Raw genomic sequence first — 14,675 nt, 5'->3', positions numbered from 1 at the left:
TTACAACTACCATATAGCTTCAGTGGACAGAAATTAAAAGCTGTTAATTCCTCTGACAGCGCAGTATCGTCTTTGAGGACAATATCCCAGAGGAGAAATGAGTTTAGAAAATGGAAGAAAACATTGAGTTGCTCTTCTGGTATAGTGACAGACTTTGTAGCTTTGTGCAGTAGGCAAAAGTCTCGGCTCAACTGCTAAAATTCCAAGAGTCAGCTGGTGGCTTATAATAGCTCAGCTCATTCCAAACTAGAAGAAAGGGTTAAATTACTTGAAACAATGATAATTTTTTTGTGGCTTTTAGTTTTTCATGTACATAACTTAATGTACTAATCTCCTGTACTTTGTCTGCTCCAAATAAGTTTGTGCTATGGTATATGGAAATATCTTTACTCAGAGACTCTGTATTATGTATTAGATGGTGGTTGACTGAAGTCTAAATGGTTAGAGACGTAGCTAAATTTACATAGCGCTCAGTGCTTCATGCTTGTAATGCTTTATCCAGTTCTGACAATGACACTTGCTATATGTTTGTTAGCTTTCTGTAAATATTTTTCAAAATAGGACTAAAAATAACTTGTTCACTTGGCTGAAAAAATAAAGTGCTCGAAGAAACATGATACAACTATGTCCTAAAACATAACTAGGTTGTTGCATCTTTGCACAGTAATGTTAAGGTTACCATGGTCTTAGGTCATTTAATGAAAATATAGTGGTCCTTTACATGGTTTAGTGCTGGACAATGAAAGGCTTAATTTTTTCAAGAATAAAGTTGTAGGTAGGTAAGACCATGCATCTTACCTACCTCTTAGGCCTCTGACACAGGCCTCTGACACATGTTACACTTAAGATACGATTTACCTGTGGCTGGGAGCTCTGTTGGCTGGTGCAGCTCCCAAAAATGAAGGATTACCATGAGTTCCCACAGCTAGCAGCCCCATCAGCTGATCCAGACTCCGAGCTGTAGAGGCACACCATGCTTCCCTGAGACGGAGCTAACAGCTGATGAGGCTCACAGTCCGCAAGTGTCTGGTGTGAAGTCGCTCCCAGCTGTGAGAGCCTGCTTACATGCTGGTAAAGGATCGTGACTGTCCCAGGCTCCTCCTGCACTAACAGTAAAATGGAATAGGATCTGATGGTTGATCCAACAGTCATGCCTCGTGTCATGCACATGTGGCATGGCAGGAAGCACAATTGTGTGGATCACGTCTCAGATGCCCTTGTGTCTTTACCTGCACATCTGGCAGGGGCTTTAATCTCCCCTAGAGGTCAGATTACAGGCCTATGATATTGATGGTCTGTTTTCTTTAATAAAAGCTATTTGAGGTATTTTGACTGTTACATAGGGAGTCTAGCTGAGATGGAGCCATATTCCTGTTTCTGCCCATGTTGCTGAGCCTTGGTTCAGTTGCATCAAGGTGTAGATATGGCATCAGCATATGCCAACCATGTACTTACGTTGCTGCTATGAGCAGGATCTATATTCTTTTTCAGCTCTGCAAAGCCATGTAAGTAATGGCAATATTAAACATTTTGTAATAAAATTTTAAATCTCTTTAAAAAAAAAATACTGGGAGGCTGCAAACAGCTGTGCCAGGCTCTGGTGTCCAGGCATCGACTTTGTATTGACGCATGCACGCGTGCCTTGGAGCAGATGGTGGGGGAGAGGCCTGAGGCAGCGCAACCCCCGTCTCTCCTCCACTGGGCTCTGGAGCCTGGTGCAGCTGTTTGTAGCCAGCCTGGGCTCTGGACAGCTGTAGCAAGGAGCGAGCGGGCTGCAAACAGCTGTGCCGGGCTCCACAGCTCTGGCATCAGCTCCATGCTGGTGGCAACTGCACGTGCGCCTCAGAGCAGACAGCAAGAAGGCTGTCTCTGTGCCAGGGGTGCGGAAGAGACCGAGGTTGTGCTGCCTCAGGCCCCCCCCCACTGTCCGCTCCAAGGCATGCATCCACGCGCCTGTACGGAACTGATGACTGGGCTCTGGAGCCTGGCGCAGCTATTTGCAGCCTTCCAGCTGCAGCTGCCCAGAGCCCAGTAACCTTATTCCAGAGCTTATTTGGTCAGTTCCAGTTCCAGAGCCTCTGGGCTCACAGCTGTGAGCCTGGGGCAGGGGCATGGTTTCAAGGTTTTGAGCAGCTTGGGCACTCCAGAGATCCAGATCCGGCTCCTCCAGAGAACCAGGGAGTGCTGGGAGCTGGATCTGAGGTGATCTGGCCTCTGGACATCATCTTTGGAAGGAATGAGCTTCCCTCCTCGGGACCTGAGCTCTGAGATGCTGGGCAGAGCCACGTGGCTGATGCTTGCGGGACAGAGCTGCCTGGGGCTGTTCCAGTCCCCTATTGGGACCCCAGACCAGGTGCCCTAGCTCTGCCACTGCCATCCTGCATGGCCTCCGTGCCTCTGTGCATTGCGGCTTAGAATGAGGGTGGGATTTGTTCCCTGGGGCCAGGGGCGGGGTGGGGGTGTTCATGCCTCAGGAGCCCATGAGGAGGCTCTGGCTTACTGCCTCAGTCCCTTCAGGGTGCAAGGACAGACTTTCCTGGCTCCAGCTCAGCTCTCCCCTCCCCTGGTGCACTGGCCTGACCCCAGAGCAGTGCCCTGGACCCAGTGGGCTGTTACACATATGCAGCACTGTCAGTCCAGAGCCAGTCTCATTTGCTTTCCTGGGGGAAAACATTCCTTGATGCCCCCCTATGCCCGCTGCCTTGGCACCAGGGTGGAGGGACTGGTGGGGATGCACCATCGTGTGCTCTCTCAGCCTCTCTGGGGATAATGGTTTAGATGTCCTGATCTGCCAGCTTAGGGTCTTAGCTGTGCAGGGTGGGTGGGTAGTTGGGGTGATAGGCAGGATGGGGCCTCGGCTGGCCATGCTGCAGCCCGGGGGCTGGCTCCCTGGGGAAGCAAAGGGGCTCCAGCAGACCCAGGGCATTGTTGGGTCAGACTTTGTCCGGTGGTGCAGCAGCCTGGCTCCGTGTGCCCGTGCATCTGGTTCTGTGTGTGCACTCGTGTCTGGTTCTGGATGTGTGTGTGCATGCGTCTGTTCTGGGTTTGTTCTGGTTCTCTGTGTTTGTTCACATGTGGTTCTGTGTGCTTATATATGTGTAGTTCGCGCTCTGCTCTCCTTTTTCTTTCTCGCTCTCTCCTCTTTTTTCTCTCTCTTCCCCTCTTTCTCTTTCTCTCTCTCTCTTCTTTTTCTCTTATTTCTCTCTTTTTCTCTCTCTCTCACTACAGCATGCGGGCGGGTAGGGAAGCAGTGGGGTGAATGGAGCTGCACAACAACAAGGAATCCAAATCTTGTTCCTTCCCAAGGAACACACAACAACAGAAGCAACATTTATGATTATTAAATATACTAATATGCAGTGCGTCTTGCCATGTACACCCCCCCCCCCCCTCATTTTGTTTTTCTGGCATGCTGGCACTCTGACACCTTCCAAGGTAGACATAGTGGTTTTTTCGGCACTCCAGCCAAAAAAACGCTTAGTAATGTCAGTGCTTATTAATGCCTCTGATAAACTGGCATGTTCCAATTTTGCTGACAACGTACAGGGTTAATTGATTTAACTCACGATTTTAAATCAAGTGAAAAGCCTCATTTAAGCAGATAGCAACTAACTCTTTTTTCCCTTGTACTAAATTCAGTATATCTTTTGGTTAGTTAGAAGGATGACAAGAACTACGTATTTAGTTTTATATAAATAAAGCACATTTTAAAAATATAGTTTAAACATTTTATATTATTGATTTTACTTTCTAGCGGTTTGAAAATGCTACTTGTTTACTAAATAATTAACATAATGGGTGTCAAGCAGCTCTGGTGAAAGAAGATTGTAGGCAACCCACTGGGATGATCCTGAAATAGAAGAGGTGTCTTCTGGAGTCAGAAGCAGGGTCCCAATTCCTGTTATGAGTTCACTAACCTCTTAGGTTGCTGACAGATGTGGAATTAAAAAAAAAAAAAAAAAAGCAACAAAAAAACCCCACACTTCAACAGAAGAAGCCGTGCATTAGTTGGACTCGGCTCTGCAGCGTCTGTATAGATCGGGTGCTTCAGCAGGGCTTTTTGGTGCTTTTACGTAATAGCTGATTCAATCAGCTATTAGATAAAAGCATTAAAAACGCTGTGCTAAAGCGCTCAAGCTACACAGATGTTGGGTGAGCTGGGTCCAACTAACGCGCTGCCTCTTCTGGGCATGTGCTAGGCTTGGTGCAGGGGTGCATGGAGTTTTAAGAGCATTTTATTTTATTTTATTTTATTTTTAACGGCTAAGTACCCAGTTAAGTGCTTTTTTATTTATTATTATTTATTTATTTATTTTAAGTCTATGAATACTTCAGGAATGATGTAAAGGTAGTTATAGAGTCATAGATGCTAGGGTCGGAGGGACCTCAACAGATCATCAAGTCCAACCCCTCGCCCTGGGCAGGAAATAGTGCCGGGTTCAGATGACACCAGCCAGATGCCTATCCAGCCTTCTCTTAAAGGCCTCCAAGGTAGGGGAGAGCACTACTTCCCTTGGAAGCCCATTCCAAATTCTGGCCACTCTTACTATGAAGAAGTTCTTCCTGATGTCCAGGCTAAATCTGCTCTCTGTCAGTTCGTGACCATTGTTGCTAGTTACCCCAAGGGGCGCCCTGGTGAAAAGAGCATCTCCGATTCCTTGCTGGCCCCCCACCCCAAATGAATTTTTGGGTGGCCACAAGATCACCTCTCAGCCTTCTCTTGAGGAGGCTGAAGAGATTCAGTTCCCTTAGTCTCTCCTCATAGGGCTTAGCTTGTAAACCCTTAACCATATGAGTGACTCTCTGGACCCTCTTGAAGTTATCCACATCCTTCTTAAAGTACAGCGCCCAAAACTGGACACAGTACTCCTACTGTTTTCTGACTAGTGCCGCATAGAGGGGAAGTATCACCTCCTTGGATCTATTCATCATGCATCTGCTAATGCATGTTAAAGTGCGGTTAGCTTTGATTTCATTACACTAATGACTCATGTTCATCTTGGAGTCTACTATGACTCCGAGATCCCTTTCCACTTCTGTGCTGGTGAGAGGGTTATTCCCTAGCCAGTAAGTGTGCTGGACATTTTTACGCCCTAGGTGCAGCACTCTGCATTTGTCCTTGTTGAACTGCATCCTATTGTGTTCTGCCCACTTTACCGACCTGTCTAAGTTTGCCTGCAAGCATTCTCTACCCTCTGGTGGGAGGGTTATGCACTTCACCCCACAATTTAGTATCATCTGCAAACTTGGACAGAGTACATTTCATGCTCCCATCCAAGTCACTGATGAAGACATTGAAGAGTACAGGTCCAAGGACCGAACTCTGCGGGACCCCACTGCCCACATCCTTCCAGGTCGATACCGACCCATACACCACCACTTTCTGTGTGCGACCCCCAAGCCAATTTGCCACCCACCAGACAGTGTAATCATCTGTCACAGCCTCTTAATTTATTTATGAGAATGGGATGACATACCGTATCAAAGGCCTTCCTAAAATCCAAGTAAACAACATCCACCTCTACTCCTGCATCTAAGCGCTTTGTGATCTGGTCATAAAAAGAAACAAGATTAGTCAGGCATGATCTACCTGCTATGAATCCATGATGGTTTCCCTGCTGCATTATTTTTCCTGCTGGACTCCCACAAATACAATCCTTTTTTTTTTTTTTTTTTTAATGATGGGGCTTCTGCATTCTTCATACTTGCTAGACAGATAATGTTTTCTTTATCTCCAACCAGGGCCAGTGCTGGTACGTAGTTCACAGCTGGTGTGCACTGGCCACAGTGACAAAATCTCCAAGAAACAGCCTCGGGAGGCTGTTGTTATTGTGTGGGAATATTGTGCGGGCTGTTGTTGTTATGTGGGAATATTTTACCAACATCTGTGTGGTAGTTCAGTCAGATGCAAAAAGCTGTACTGACAATAGGTAAAAGTAACAAGGATGTTACAGTTAATCCAATACCAGTCGCAACCTTTCAGTTAGACTTGTAAACCTTATCATAAAATCAAAAGCAGTATCAAATGTTATGCAGCTTACATTATTTAAATTTTGAAAAAAAGATCTTAGAGACAGACACGTTTTTATTTAATGAAGATTAAAGAAAGAAATGATCAGATCCCCCTATCAGCAGGGCAGTGTTCTTTTTCCCCTTGGGAGAGAAAAATTAGGATACAATTATTTCTGTAAAAACATGTATTTTTCTGTTTAAAAAAGTTCTTTGTGGACAGAATAACTAAAGTTCCATCGCAAAGAAATTGTGGGCCAGTCATCTGTATGCAGCATAATTGGTTTTGGCTAGACCAGCAGTATCAACTGTACAGCCCATGGGATGGAGCAGTTTCACCTGGCCTGTGGGACTGGTACAGGGATCAGAAATTTTGTGGGTGGGATGAGCAGGATCCTCTTTCTGATCCCCAGTGAGTACACGTGTCAGTGGCAAGGGGTGAGTGATGGATGTGTTAACTCTTCTGCTGTTCCCAGGTCTGTATCTAGCCTGGGAGGCTTCCTGGAGCCTGGATCCAGCCTAGGGGTGCCGGTGAGTTTGACATCACTGGGTTTGATTCAACTAGGTGTGTTGCAGTCTTTGTTCTCAAACTGTTGGCTACCCTACTAAAATGAGATGTGCTTGCTTAGTTATTTTTATAGTGTGACTGCCTTTTGGATAAGGAGTGGCTTGCTAGTGACTCATATCAAACAAGCACAGCTGAGTTGATTCCTTCAATTTCTGCATGGTAGGAGGCACTAGAAATTTGTGTGAGAGAGGCAGTTGCTGGATTGAAGTCAACAACTGTAGGCTTGATGTGAACGGGAGTGGCTCTGCACACATTTGCAAATGAAAGAATATAAAGTGCATATTTGGCTTGGAACTGTAAAATCTAAGATTAAAATTTGCTGACTCTTTGGTTAGAGGCTGGGTGTACTTGGGCGCAAAGTCAGTATTTGATAATATTTATTAGATATTCATAGGTAAGAATTAGGGCTGTGCAAAATTGCGATGGGTGTTTAATTTCGAAACGTGTCAAAAACAGCTTCGAGCTCGAAACAGCGAAATCAAAATGAAACAAAAGGCTTCAAAACAAAATGAGGGCACTCGAAACGTTTCGCGTTTCAAAGCAGCCTGGTGGCGGGAGGCAGGGGAGATCCAGGGCTGCACTCTGAGCAGCTCCGCCAGCCCCATGGAGCTCAGCCTGGCAGCGGAGCTGCTCTGAGCATAGCCCTGGCTCTAAGCACAGCCTTGGCCAGTTGGTCTCCCCCATCTCCTGCCAAAAGGATCAGCTCCATGGGGCTGTGGAGCCTCCTGCCACTGAGCTGTGCTTGTCAGGGCTGCGCTTGGAGCAGCTCTGCCCCTGCCTCTCCCGCCACTGGACTGAACTGTGTGGAGCTGGCAGAGCTGCTCAGAGCGCAGCCCTGGTTCTGAGCGCAGCCCTGGCAAGCACAGCCCAGTGGTTGGAGGCTCCACATCCCCACAGAGCTGAGTCTGGTGGTGGGAGGCAAGGAAGAGCCACTAGCCAGGGCTGCACTTGGAGCGGCTCTGTCACTGGCTCTTCCACTGCCTCCCGCTGTTGGGCTGGCAGAGCTGCTCAGAGCACAACCCTGGCTCTCCCCCACCTCCCACCACTGGGTTGCACTCTGAGTGGCTCTGCCAGCCCGGATCAGGGCTGCGCTCAGAGCAGCTCCGCCACTGGCTCTCCACTGCCTCCCGCTGCCAGACTCAGCTCTGTGGGGCTTCAGAGCTCCAGCTGCTGGGCTATGCTTGCCAGGGCTACGTCCGAAGCTAGGGCTGTGCTCCAAGTGGCTCCACCAGCCCCATGGAGCTCAGTCCAGTGATGGGAGAGCCAGTGGTGGAGCTGGTCTAAGTGCAGCCCTGATTCCAAGCACAGCCCTGGCCAGTGGCCCTCTCCTGCCTCCTGCCGCCAGGCTCAGCTCTGTGGGGTTGCGGAGCCTCCTGCTTCCGGGCTGAGCTTGCCAGGACTGCACTCCCAGTGGCTCTGCCACTGGCTGCGCCGGCACTTCCTGCTGCCGGGTTGAGCTCCGTGGGGCTGGCGGAGCTGCTTGGAACACAGCCCTGGTTTTGAGGGTAGAGCTAGAGGCTCTGCAGCCCCATGGAGCTGAGCCTGGCGACCGGAGGTGGGGGAAAGCCAGTGGGAGAGCCGCTTGGAGCACAGCCCTGGCTAGTGGCTCTCCCTTGCCTCCTGCCGCCAGGCTCAGCTCTGTGGGGCTGTGGAGCCTCCTGCTGCCAGGCTGTGCTAGCCAGGGCTGTGCTCCAAGTGGTTCCACCACCCACTTTTCCCCTGCCTCCTGCCACCGGGCTGAGCTCCATGGGGCTGGTGGAGCCACTTGGAATGCAGCCCGGTGGCGGGAGGCAGGGAGAGTCAGAGCTGGTCTCCAAAAGGCTCTGCCAGCCCCATGGGTTTCAATCTGCCTTCCCAGCACTGCCAGACTCCTTCTAGGGCTATGGGTCCCCAGATCTGTGCGCGGGATGACAGGAGGCTGCTGCGGCTGCTCTGGGCCAACAGCAGCTTTAGTCTTCCCCTGGGCTGGGTGTGGGCTGCACCCAGTGCCAGCCCCAGGCGGCAGCAGCAGCCTCCTGTCATGCCCCGTGCAGATTCGGGGGCCTGTACCCCTGGGAGGAGTCCGGCACAGCCCTCCTGGGGGTGCAGGTCCCCAGATCTGCGCGTGGGATGACAGGAGGCTGCTGCTGCCAGCAAGTAACACGAGTTCTGCTTTTAGCCTTTTGAGGTGCAGTTTCCCAGAAACCCCTGCACCTATCTCCTTGAAACATGGCAGGCTTCATGCTCTCAGAAGGGGCTACTATCCCCGCAATTTTCATCCAAATCATGCAAAAAATGACAGCTATAGGAATTTTCATGATTCCCCATTATAGTCTATGGGAGAAACATCGAAACACGTCAAAGCGGCAAAACGGAACAGTGCTTCAAAAGAAAATGATGAAACAAAACACTGTCCCTTCGAAATGGTGAAACAGAAGTTGAAATGAAATGGTGTTGTTTCACACAGCCCTAGTAAGAATATCCTTTCATGCTGAAGGGTAATGTGGGCATCCTGTTATGTATTAAGCTGTTGCTCTGCTTGGCAAACTTCTCACAAAGCCGTTGCTGCTGTGTGGAGTGGAATTCATTGGTTAAATAGTTTTTTCCTCTGTGATCACGTTTTCTTTTATCCATAAGAACACACTCTCACTGGAAAGAGTTACCATGGAGAAGTTGCCACATTTCCCTGTCCTCTCCCCCTCCAGCCTAAAAAAATATATATCTGTAGTATTTGGAAGGCTTAATATTTTAATTTTCTCTTTGTTCAGATTCCAGTAATTGTTTTAGATTTTTTGCATTGAGACAATTAAACAGGCACAGTATAGTGGGCTGTTACTCCTTCAGCCAGGCCTAGGAGCCAGCCTTCCCCATTTCCTACATCAAACTAAACAGACAAAATAAAAGATTTCCGCCCCACACCCCTTTCCCTCCGCCACCACCTCTCCTATCTAGGGCTAGGGCTTCAGCTCAGTGCTTCAGTAATGCCTTTCCTCTCAGCTTCCCTCCTCCCCAGCATCATCTCTGGGAGCTTTTAACTTCCTCCAGGACCAACCAGTCATCCCCATCAGCTGACCCTGCACTTCTAGGCAAGCAAGCTTTTACCCTCCAGCCCAAGGGTGGGCAAAATGTGGTCATGGGCCAGATGCAGCCCCCCAGACTATTCTCTCCGGCTAGTGGGGCCTCTAAAAATGTAGAAAATTAATATTTATCTGCCCCTGGCTGCCTGCCATGCGGCCCTCAATGGCTTGCCAGAACTCAGTAAGCAGCCCTCTGCCCAAAATAATTGCCTGCCCTGATCTATTGGATCTGCTTATCAAGTATAGTGTTCCTTTATTTAAACTAGAGTCTTCTGATACCAGGTATCTTAGTAGATAATCTTCTTGGTAGTAAGTAACCCTACCCAAAGAAACACCTCAAGACTTAAGATGATGTTATAGGGCTACTGGAGAATATTAGTACTTGGATATGTGGCTGCCTCATCATAGGCATATACAGACATGATTATAGAGCAGTAATTCTCAAACAGGGTGCTGTGGGATGCCATACGATGTTAGCATTGTTCAGAGTGCAAACACGATTCACAAAATAAATGCGGAGATTTCAACTAGGAATCCATAGTGTAAAAGGCGCTCTGACCTGCTGTGATCTTTCTGAGTGCCTTGTAACAGAAAAATTGCACTATTATTTTTCCATAGTCAAAAAATGAGTGAAAACTAAAAGTTGGCATTTTCTGAGGGATGTCATGAGCCTAAAGAGGAGTGCCTTGCATCTAAAATGATGGAGAACCCCTGCTGTAAAGAGAACTATTTCTTTAACCCTTGTGGTTTGATTTGTTTTAGTCAATACTGGAGTATTTTGCATGAGGAATTTTGAGTTTCTGGTGGTTTAGGAAATATGTGAACTCCCTGTGAAGGAGTGCAGAGGTATGGGGAGGGGAAGGTTGAGAAAAAGGAAGCATCTAGAGAGAATCCATTGGGAAATCTTTATGTGAAAAACTTGCTGCTTATTTAAACCCAGCTAGATGCTTTGCTGGAAGTGTTTAGTAGGAAAATGAGAGAAGAGTACAGAGTCTATTTCTTGTCTTGGTTTTGCCCCTAGACCCAAATGCCTCCTTTCTGAATGTGGCAGGTAATTCTCAACGTTTTGGGAGCTGACCTGAAACAGTAAAATTTGGGGAACTTATCTACAGCACAGTGGAATGCTATTAAGAGCATGCTCTATTAGTGGGAGCAGAATAGCCACTTAAGGCAGAAACAGATGTTGTCTTACGTTGTCTTAAGGGTAGCACAAAGCGACAGCAAGTAGGCGTCTGTGCTCTTCATGGTGCCACAATGGGGCCATGACTAAAGGTAGTAATTTAGAGTGCAGCTTTATTGCGGTGAATGTCTGTTTACTTTATGGTGGGAGAGTGTGGGTGGTCTGGTCTTGCACTCCCTGGGAATTCCTGCTCAGGATCAGGCCTGGGGGTGGGATCACCTGCTCAGCTTCCGTGCTTTCAGAGATGTGCTCCTGGAAATCTCCAGGGGTTGCATCCCTCGAAACGGGAAAAATTGGCTTTCCGTAGATTCAGCCCAGAGATTCCTGGAGGCTCATCTCTATAAGCAGGGACCCTACAATTTCCCTTCCTTCCAGAGATGTGCCTCAGTGACCACAGGGGCACACTTCTGGAAGCAACAAAAGCCATAACACTCCAGTTCAATCCTGTGGCTGGGGCCTCCAGTCAGCTGACATTGACACTGACCTATCTTGGCACAGCTGATCCACTTCATATCTAGCCTCAGGGAGATGCTCTGTGCTTAATGCACCTTGCTTCTTGGGCTTTGTTTTGGAACAAAATCATGTGGATGACACTAAGTATGAGGGTCAAAACTGTCCCATCATTACCCCTGCCATAACACATTTTTGTGAGCACAGTTATCTTTGGAGGTATTCTTTACAAATATCCTTACTGACACAAATCTTTAATTCTCCCCACATACAATTAAGGGGGGAATTTAGATTATGGTGATTTCATTATAAAAGAGGAACACTGCTTTTTCAGGAAACTGCCTTTTTAGATATGTTGTGGCCCAGAAGGCTTTTTTAGTGCATGACTCTGGACTTCTACTTTTTTCCCCTCTCTTCAGAGTCCTCACAGTTGAGACCATTTTGCATTTGAGTATTACAGGGGATTAAACAGCAATTGCTGTCAAAGCCTATTTCATAGTAAATCCAAACAGAGCAGCTGTTAAGCAGGCTGACATTCCGGCAAATGGTACAGACTGCAGATGTATATGGATGCATATGATTTGGAAGATGGGCCACAGATTTGGATTCCGGATGTACAGGAATTATAGATTTTTGTGAGTATAAATTTCTCCTTATCTCAGAAAGTGGAAAGGCAGCTGTCATGGGAAACATATTTAAGTTAGTGGGAAGCTGGTATTGTTGGAAATCAAATGTTTGAAACCTGGTGCACTGGCCTGGTCTCGTATAGGCACTCTCCAGTGACCTTAGAGCGCACACCCAGTTCCAGCTGTTAGGTGTGCCCCCGGGACCTGTGCGTTGGGTTGCGTTCACCCCCGAGGGAGGCCCCGACACTTGCCTGCCATGACTTGATCTTCTTTTCTTCAGTGGTGGGGCTCCCCCTTGCGGATTCTCACAGACTGGGTACTGCCCTTTGCGGACATTCTTGGTGTCCGCCTCCCCTACGTCCCAGCCATACGCCAGCTCTCAGGACCGCCAGACGATGGGTTGCCAACCTGTCCCTTTGATGTGCTTGCCTGCTCTCTTCTTGCCTGTCCCTCGATGCCCCTGTACCCTGGATGACTACAGGGTGTGAGACTGTCCTTGTCTCTGTGTCTGCTCTCCTGAGGCGTCGTGGTCCACTGTGCTGCCTCAGTTCTCCCTCTTGACCCGGGGTTGCTTGGAGATTCCTTCCCTGGTCAGGGCTCTGTGCAACATCCAAAAATAACAAATTAAAAGAAAAGAGAATAAAAGAATACTTGGTGTGCGGACCTCATCCCACCCCACTCAAAGATCCGGCATCTGTGGTCCTCAGGATTCCTTGACACTGTCCTCCTTGGCCCAGCTGCCCTGCCGAGCTGGGTGGGTAATTCTCTTAATGGAGCTGGGACCCCTTCTGTGGGTCCCTGTCCGGTCCCCTGCCAAGGTGCAGCCCAGGAAGCAGCTTCGCCTTCTGGCTCCAGCGTTGCTTCCCCCACTTCCATTTCCCCGCCGCTGGCCTTTAAATCAGCCAGGCGGCAGTTTTTAATTACGTCATCTGCCGATGCTGTTCCCAGCTGGCAATAAAAGCGGCTGATGAACCGCGCCAGCGGCCCTTCTCAGTGCGGCTCTGCTTCTCCTGTAAACGGTAAGCGTGCCTTCTCTTCAGGGCTTTTAATTTCTTTCTTTGGGCGGGTCAGCCCTGCTTTGGGTCCTGTCACGGGAGGGTGCTCCGGGGCCTCTTGTGTCCCCCTGGGACATCTGGATTTTCCTTTCATGGTGTATGATTGTCCTCCTGTTTTTTATACTATGATTAGTCCTTTTTACTGTAAGGGGGAAGGGGAAGTCTGACAAAGGAACTGAGAGAAAGTTCTGAAGTACCTAGTTCTTTTTGCTCCAAGAGTTATTTGTAGTTGAAATTTTTCTAAACGAAATGCGGAACAAGAAAATGGTTTAGTGATACTTCTGTGTGGTAAGTCACTCAAGTAACATCTTAAATATTCTATGTGCAGCCATGTCTGCCAATGTAAAATCACAATAATACTTTACTGAACTGTATTATGACAAGAAAAAATGGGAAATACCTCCTGATCTACTTTTTATACAACAGAAAATAAACAAATAGGTCTGTATGCATTGAAATTCAAAGGATAATATTGTTGTCAATGCAGTTCATCATGTTTTGTGTTTATAACAGGGGTTTCCAACCTTTTTGAATGTGGGGCCGGATCATGATTTTTTTTACCCCCCAGGGGGCCAGGGAGCCATATTCAAAGACCTCACAGGAAGTGGTATCACATCAGGAAGTGATGCCACGTGACCTTTGATGCCAATGAAGTTGCAGGAAGTGACAATGAAAAGGGTCTAATTAGTTCAAAACTCTCCCTCTATAGTATCCACTCGACCTGGAGGGAGATGGGCAGTGGAGTCCCCCAGGGCTCAATCCTCAGGCCCGCACTGTTCAATTTCTTTATTAGTGACTTGGACGAGGGGGTGAAAAGCACCCTGGTCAAATTCGCTGACGACACCTAGATATGGGGCGAGGTGGGCATGCTAGAAGGGAGGGACAGGATACAGCTGGACCTGGACATGTTATAGGGGTGGGTGAATGAGAATAGGATGGGATTCAATACTGACAAATGCAGGGTGCTGCACTTAGGTAGGAAGAACCAGCAGCATACCTACAGGCTGGGGAACTCTCTTCTCGAAAGCATGGGGGAGAGATCTTGGAGTCATTATCAATTCCAAAATGAACATGGGCTGCCAATGTGAGGATGCGGTCAGTAAGGTTAACCGCCCCTTGTCATGCATCCGCAGATCCATCATGACCAGGTCCAAGGAGGTGATCCTCCCCCTCTGTGCGAGCTTGGTCAGGCCCCAGCTTTAGTAATGCGTCCAGTTTTGGACACCACACTTCAGGAGGGATGTGGACAACATGGAGAGGGTCCAGAGGAGGGCCATTCGCATGGTCAGGGGGCACCAGGGCAGGCCCTACGAGGAGAGGCTACGGGACCTGAACCTGTTCAGCCTCCACAAGAGAAGGCTGAAAGGGGACCTGATGGCCATCTGTGAACTTACCTGGGGGGACCAGCGGGGAATGGGCGAGACCCTGTTCCCATTCCCCGCTAAAAGCGCCTAGAAGAAAAAAGTATACTGAAATCCCTGCAGCTAGGGTAGCAAGCAGGGAATCCTTTAGAAAATCAGTGCTCCTAGCCATAGTGGTCTGATGGTGAGCTGCTAGAACAGACAGCTCAGTAAGTGACCCCAAAGCATAAAACAGGGCAGTTCAAAAAATGCTGGCTTTTATGCAGTTTTTCCATCCCTCCCCCCGTGCACTGAGGTTGGAAGGGACCTCAGGGAAGGGTGACAGTCACTGGCCAGCTACACAGTCAATAGAGCACTCCTCCACCCACCA

General features: G+C 48.4%; 1 protein-coding gene across 9 annotated transcripts in view; it reads left to right on the top strand.

Annotated features, from left to right (window-relative positions):
• The window catches only part of TRIO (trio Rho guanine nucleotide exchange factor), a 466,181-nt gene that overhangs the window by 95,670 nt on the left and 355,836 nt on the right, over positions 1-14,675 (top strand). For 2 of the 9 annotated variants that reach the window (XM_025209613.1, XM_025209618.1), the window contains exon 2: positions 11,683-11,898. The exons of the other annotated variants lie outside the window; for them this stretch is intronic. The gene's annotated coding sequence lies outside the window, so the exon portion shown is untranslated. The remainder of the gene's footprint in view (positions 1-11,682; positions 11,899-14,675) is intronic. 9 annotated transcript variants of the gene reach the window in all.

The sequence above is a fragment of the Alligator sinensis genome, unplaced genomic scaffold (genome assembly GCF_000455745.1).
Source record: "Alligator sinensis unplaced genomic scaffold, ASM45574v1 scaffold420_1, whole genome shotgun sequence".
Taxonomy (NCBI): domain Eukaryota; kingdom Metazoa; phylum Chordata; order Crocodylia; family Alligatoridae; genus Alligator; species Alligator sinensis.
This window is presented reverse-complemented; position numbering and strand designations above follow the sequence as displayed.